Below are 7715 nucleotides of genomic sequence, written 5' to 3'. Positions count from 1 at the left end.
GCAGGCAGGCAGGCAGGCAGGCAGGCAGGCAGGCAGGCAGGCAGGCAGGCAGGCAGGCAGGCAGGCAGGCAGGCAGGCAGGCAGGCAGACAGACAGACAGACAGACAGACAGACAGACAGACAGACAGACAGACAGACAGACACTGCGGAGCGAGCTGCGGAGCCCCTCTCCCCGCTCTCGGCCCAGGAGCATACAGACAGTAGGGCTGCTTTCTCACACACGTCTTCCCCCTCATACCCTGAGGGCTGGCAGGCAAAGGCTTACTTTTAACCCTGTCCCGTCGCAGGCCAGGAGGTGACCGTTTTGCAGGGGTCTGTGGCAGACGCTCGGGCGGCTGTAGTTGAGCGGTGCCTGCCACTGCCCCATCGCCGCCCAACCCCTGGCAGGAGGCAGCACCTCTGCCAAAAGCTTTGTCTTGAGGGGTGCACAGCTTGGCTTAGGTGTGATGAATTTGGACCTAAAGGCAGAAATGCAGGACTGCAGAGGTGATGAACAGATTTGAACGCCTGATGTGAGGAAAGGCCGAAAGCTGGGGCTGTTCAGCCCGGAGAAGGGAAGGCTCGCAGGGGGGAATCTTAATCCATATACATAAATACCTCATGGGGGGAGTAAAGATGATGGAGCCAGGCTCTTCTCAGTAGCGCCAACTGACGGGGCTCAAGGCAAAGGGCACAAACTGAAACACAGGAAATTCCATTTAAACATAAGGAAAAAATGCCTTTAGTGGTAGAACACTGGAGCAAGTTGTCCTTAACAACCACGGAGTCTCCATCTGTGGAGATGTTAAAAACCCGACTGGACATTGCCCTGAGCGCCTGCTGTAGCTGGCCCAGCCCTGGGCAGGGAGCTGGACTAGACCCTCTCCAGAGGCGCCTGCCAGCCTCCGCCGTTCTGTGGAACTACGGTCCTCCAAGGCTGGGCATGGGCAGAGCTAGAGTCTTCTCGTAACAGTCATCCTCCCCGGTGTATAATACAATCCTGTTAAATAGGTTCTATACCTACAGATCGCACCAAGGAGCCATAGTCACAAAATAAGATCCACACTTACGCATATTTTCATACGCACGTACATATGTATATAAACTTAGCTTTACCAACACAAGAATGGGTTGATGGCCACCGTCCCAGAGACTTAGGAGACAAATAGTATATGTTATCAAAAGTATTAAAGTATACATATCAATTGTAAATCTCAGATAGATGAAACAAATATTAAAAACATACTAACATCTATGCCCCAAAACAGAGCAGAACTAACCAAGGCAAACATATGCAAAACAGCTGAGTTGATATAAGGCTGAAAAAAATAATTTCCTGAAGTTTGAGCATATACATTCATAACTCTGAGATTACATTAATCTAAATTTGTTTTATTTTAATTTTCCTGATTTTTTTCCCTGCTTGAAGTAGGGCAAGATCTAAGTGCCAAAGACCACACCACACCATGTGTTTTGAAGAAGTCCCCACTGAAATCACTTGCTTTCAAAGTGATTGCAATTTGCCGTAGCATATGCCTGGATTGCAACATTCACTGACGGGTCTTGTAAAAGCCTCCTCGGTACTTGTGTTAGCAAAGAGAGAAAGAGGCTCCCGACTGTTCCACTCTAATTGTACAAGAGCACTGGAAGAGCAGAACAGAGCTGGTTGCTGTGTTTGAAACCTTCCTAGAAGGAGAGCCTTCCGTATGGAGAAAAGGCTCTCCATAAATAACAACATCAACTTGGCCTCCAGTCCTGAAAATGACAACGAGTTGCAGGCTGTTGTGCACCACTGAGCTTAACAAAGCTCTGGAAAAGCCGGGAATCCAACCCTGCAAGCCCTGCAAGATGCAGTGTGTGTCAGGGTCAAGTCTAGAGGCATAACCTGCAGTTGTTCCAGACATCCTATTTCCTCCCTGACTGTGGTGTGTGATGGAAATGTTTTAGCAAACATTGCTGTACATTTACAAAACTGACTTATTAAGCTCACATTTTTCAAAGCACCAATCCATCCTTATTTAGGCACCTGGCAAGCAAGCTAATTTTCAGAGGTGCTGAGTACTCCTAACATCAATTGAACTGAATGGATGTTCCAGCTCTTCGTTTCTTTTGATTTATGAGCATCTCCCACAATCTCTAGATGCATATTAGCCCTGGGATCTATAATGTCCTTTTCCAGGAACTTTCAGATAGAAATGTTTTTCTCAGATACTTCAAAATGCCCCAAATGGAAATTCTCAAATGGCCCTGAATAAGGCTCTAGAATGACATCAGTTTTGGAATAAAAATAATGCAGTAATTTATACATATTAAATATTTAAAACTTTCTGTTGTTACTCATGCACATCTGAGATGTACTATCTGTCTTTACAAACAGAGGATATACTATATCATTATAAACAAAAGATATACTAATTAGGTATTTCTGTCAGGAGCTGATGATACTAGAATCTTATTTGTTTAAGAATTAAATACTTTCCCTCCAGGCTTGCCAACGCTTTTAAACCTTAGTGATGTCTCCCAGGAAGAAAATGCTGAAGTTTAAAACGCTAGACTGATCTGAACTGCTGTGGTGATATCATTGTAAATACTCAAATCTTAATTTTACACACATGGGTATTCTCATTTGGGTCCGTATGACTCATCACTTCCAGAAAGCTAAATGCATGCAATATGGGACTGCATCGTATCTGAGGACAATCGTTTTACACATTTCGGAGCCATTTGATGTGTGTTCAGCCTTCACCTGCACGCTGTCCATTCATTCATTTCTGCTAGGGCTGCTTCTCATAATCCAAATGTCTGTGCAAATGCAAGCATCCCTTTTTGCCAAACAAAAATTACTTACTTTCTGCTGCCAAAGAAACGCTACCTCTGTCCACCTTCAGCTGCGGAATTTACCCCTTCCTCCTCCCCTACACGAACTTTAAGTGAAGCAAGTTTTAAATCTTGCTCGGAGCAAGAAACAAAACAACGTTTAGAAAGAAGTGTGATTCATTGTTAAATCGAGCTTGTCATTTAAAAGACAAAAATGTTTCCACTTATGATTATGTTTCATTTTACAGTGTTTCAACAAACAAATTACATTTATGGACCAAGTCTCTATTTTATGCTTCAGTGGTTCAAACATTTACATGCATAACTTTAAATCCATTGATCTGCACATTTAAGGGTCAGCTGTGTGTATGCAAGTGTTACATTTCATCCCGGTAAAAAGCCTATTGACACGTGTAACTTTAGCTGATGTACCAGGATAATTATGATTCATTTTAAGTTATCTAGTTTGAAATACTGTTCCCTGTTCATCACAGGCCAAATTATTGTTTTGTTTGGTTTTATTCAAAACATGTGTGGCATTGAAACAAATTGAAAGTATTCTAGTCAGTCTTTTTTTTTTTCCTTATTTTTCTTCCCATTAGACAAGAATCACACCCCTTTATCCTCACGACTAATGGTGGATCCACACAAAAAAAGAAAAACAACAGATAAATATGAAAACTGAAAAGCCTAATAAAGCTGTATAAGGAAACATGAATCATGCTTCATTGCACATTAAAATAAGCTCATTTAAATGATAAATGGTATATTCTTAGCGTACTTTAACAGACCATAAACTGGTGATGAAGTATCTGTGCTTTGACCCACCAGAGCAAATCATAGTGCCTCCTCTTTGTGTGACCAAAAATACTCTCTGATGTGACCAAAATGCGGCATCCACCTCCCTCAGTTCAGGTAATGGGATCATCTCACCACATCTGCCTTGGCACAGTCTCATTCTGTGGCAGGAAAAATTGCCATTTTGGTCACATGAAACACACACGTGCTGGCACACAGGAGGGAACAGGTCCAGGTGTGCAGTCTACTTGTCCTGCAGAATAGGTTTGCTTGCCTCACAGAAGTTTCCCAATCTCAGTTTTTTTAAATTCAAAAATTCTTAAGAGCTGGTTAATCCCTATATTTAAATCCTAGTGACCTTAGAAGGTTCTGCTGTGACTCAAACGAACATATGGAGGCCTAACACAGAGATGGCATTGACCAGAAAGAATGCATACAGGCATTACAAATCGATGAAACAACTCTCAAAACCATGTTTGAATTTCTAACTGAAATTCCAAGCCAATTTTTCAAGCTGAAAAAGAATTATTTGAAATAGTTCTTCGTGACAGTATTCACCTAAGCAAGTACTTCTCTTATTGAAAATAGTCCATTTTAAGGAAAATAACAGTATTCATTTAAAACCATTCAAGCAATCATGAAAAAGATTCTAACCAGCTCTGAGCAGAAATCGCTTTGTCCTTTGCACTAAACAAGGTTGCGTCACACCTATAGGTAACAATTATAAATTTTTGCCTTAACAGAAATAACCTACTGGGTTCCAAAGTTTGCCTGTATGTCAGGTCATATAGGAGTAAGAGAGAAAAGGAAAGAAATCAGAATTAGATGGGGAAATATAGGCACACCCACAGAAACCATGGGATTCATATTGCCTAATTTTATACTGTAAATATCTAGCTTCAGGCTGATTATTTAGTGTCTTTTTATAGTTAATGGAGAGAAACAGAGTAGCGTCCATCTGACCTACTTTGTAAGTTTATCTCAGAGTTAGCCCATCTATCTAGAGGTAGATATCCAAACTGCAGATACCTCAGATCAGCAGGTAGGAACCTTTCTCCATTACCTTTCTCTGTACTGGGACAGGCCCCATTTTACATACAGTTGTTATCATTATCTCTTACTATTTTTCCCCATCTTTTGTGCATCCATCACACCCTAAGGGTGGATGAGGACCTTATTGTGGGGTTAGCACAAACAGATATTTGTTGACCCACATATGCTGGATCTCAAAATTTTCTTTCAGGGCACCTAAGAAAGATTATTTTTCCTCTGTTTAATCAACCAGAAAATTCACTTATTGGAGGTGTGTTGCTATAGCAAGCAGAACTTGGTCTGTTTATAGAAGCTGCTCAGAATGATGTATACTGTTTGGAGAAAAAAGTTGAATGAGTATACAGATTGTGAGCTGGCTTAAAGTGAACAGTAGCAACACTTGTTTAATGTGCATGATACATTCATCCACAGCAGTAAGTTACTGCAAAATATCCTCCAGATTATGACTCAGACGCTGGCAAAAAAAAAAAAAAAAGAAAGAAGACACTAACATGTTTTTAAAAAAACCCACCAAACATATGGAGACTTTTCTAAACATTTTCAAATCAAAAGTTGTTGCATTGAAAGTGTTCTAGTGGCCACATTAACCCTGCCTTCCTGTACTGGGGATTTCAAGGGATTTCTCAGCCCCATCAGAAGAGTCTCAGAAAACACGCATTCACTTGAAAAGCAGAGCATGAAAAAAACCTATGTAAACAAAATGTCCGGGTTGGTAAGAAAGAAGACAATACTTGAGTTTGAATATTACAGTGAACCTCATAAGTGCCATGTGACGGTATTATTATTATTATTATAAGCCAACAGTACTCTGGCAGTCTTGATGCTGCCCTTTCCTTCCACAGTATCAATGGTTAGAAATGTAGTATCCGTAAGGTAAAAAAACCAGAAACAATACCTTTCTACCACAGTTCATACACACGGATACATATACATATATGTCTGTGTACACATACACAACCATTTAAAATATATATAGATGTTTTCCATATAAAACATGTATATGTATATGTCTGTGTGTGTTTGTGTGCACCAAAATGTTTCAGAAGTCTACGTGCCAGTCTGTTGGACCTGAGGCTTCGTCCCTTTGATGTTGAGGAATAGAAGCCTCGATTTCTCAGACAAATCAGTACTATTTATCCTAGAATGCTATCTATCTAGTCCAGAAAATGCCTCCTCTTCTTTTCCTCATCCATCTTTAAACAGTTATAATTCCCTTTGATCTTCTGTGTTCCTATTTTTCCCCTTTGAGGAATCCTCTCTGAACGACCACTGTGTGTTTAATGGTTTAACTTCTGCCAATTTTTTTCCTCCTTGCTTTTTACTAACAGCAATCCTGTTACTAAAGCAACACGTTCATAATTCTAATACCTGGCAATACCTTGCTTTTTACTAACAGCAATCCTGTTATTAAAGCAACATGTTCATAATTCTAATACCTGGCATATAATACTAAGGCATATAAGAATACTAAGACAGCATTCCATGTTCAGAAATCGTTACAGAGGTCCATCACGGTTAATTATGAAACTTAAATAGTTAACTTCTGCTTCCAGTCATACAAGTGTAAACCAATAGACTTACCCTCTTCCAGAAAACCCTCCAGGTGGGATCTCGAAGAACAGAACTGTTTATAGTGCTGTCTTCAGAAAGATCCTTTCATACAGGCTCAGTTTCTTTCCTAGCAAATACTGTGTGCCAATCTGCCAAGCACAATTGTCGCCAAAGATGGTCATTCACGTGCTTCAAACCCAGACTTAGTCCCCCAGCCGACTCACTGAATTTCTGTCACCGGGGCTGGCATAACAGTCCTCCTCTAGATCACGTAGAAGGTCTCTGTCCTCTACCATGGGTAGAATGGGACAGGGAACTAACAGCAACAGAAAAATAATTCTGGAAGCTCTGCGTGGTGTTTATAGCCCAGTCTCGTAAGGAAGCAGGGCTTAGGGGAGCATATTGTGTGGATGTGTCATGTCTGAGTCCTCCCTCAGTAAGTGATCACTGACTTCAGCCATCTTTGATGCAGGTTCATATTTTATGAGAACACACAGCTAGGTTGAAGAGAGAAACACCTTTCAGGTAACATTCAGCTCGTACTAAAACAGATGCCCATCTCTGGACAGCCCAACAGCTCTCTCAAATCGATGGCATTTATTGACTGAAGGCTTGATTTGGTTGCAGAGTGGGAACACCTGGCCATCCACTTCTGGTCCAGCAGTGCTCTGGTCTCCCGTAGGTCTTTTGTCATATCCTCTAGCTCCATATGCATGTGTCAGATACCTTAAGGTATCTTAGATGGCATTAGTGACCTTTCTGGGGGAGAAGAGGATTATGAGATAAGAAACACAAATTCTAAACGCCTTAGCCATGAGTATTTTGATGTTCAGGCCCCACAAGGCAGTGGAGTATCGCATCATAGCCAAGATTTCTCTCTTCTAAGAATTCTTTCATGTCAAACTAGGTGTGAGTATTCCTGAAGGCTTCCCAGCTATGAATGATAGCATTCATAAAATGGCTAGCATCTGCATGGATTATCTGATGTCTAATAAGAACTTGAGCTCATGCCACAATTCAAAGGAAAGCTCAATCAGCTATGGGACACAAACTTATTAGAAACTGGGCTTCACTGGTGAATTTGGAACTATTGTTTTGTTGTTGTTATTCTAAAAGCCAAATATATTAGGAGGGGAGATCTACCTACTCTCTACTTGTATCCCATCTGTGGTTATGCATAAAAATACCTCCACAGGGCCAGAAATGTGGGCTGCGTAGTGGTTGTGGAAGAGCTGAACATTGCTTAGAGGTGGAAGCAGGATGATCTGTAAGCAGAGGGCACTTGTATGAGCGGATTTAGAAAGATCAACCAGGTCTATAGCAGTTTGAGACACCTGAGTTTTAAATGCAAGGAGCCTAATGTAAAGCAGAACACAAACACTGCCTTCACAGACAAAGAATCATAGAATCATAGAACAGTTTGGGTTGGAAGGGACCTCTAAAGGTCATCTAGTCCAACCCCCCTGCCATGGGCAGGGACATCTTCAACTAGATCAGGTTGCTCAGAGCCCCGTCCA

This window comes from Aptenodytes forsteri, unplaced genomic scaffold (genome assembly GCF_000699145.1).
Source record: "Aptenodytes forsteri isolate BGI_AS27 unplaced genomic scaffold, ASM69914v1 Scaffold155, whole genome shotgun sequence".
Classification (NCBI taxonomy): Eukaryota; Metazoa; Chordata; class Aves; order Sphenisciformes; family Spheniscidae; genus Aptenodytes; species Aptenodytes forsteri.
This window is presented reverse-complemented; position numbering follows the sequence as displayed.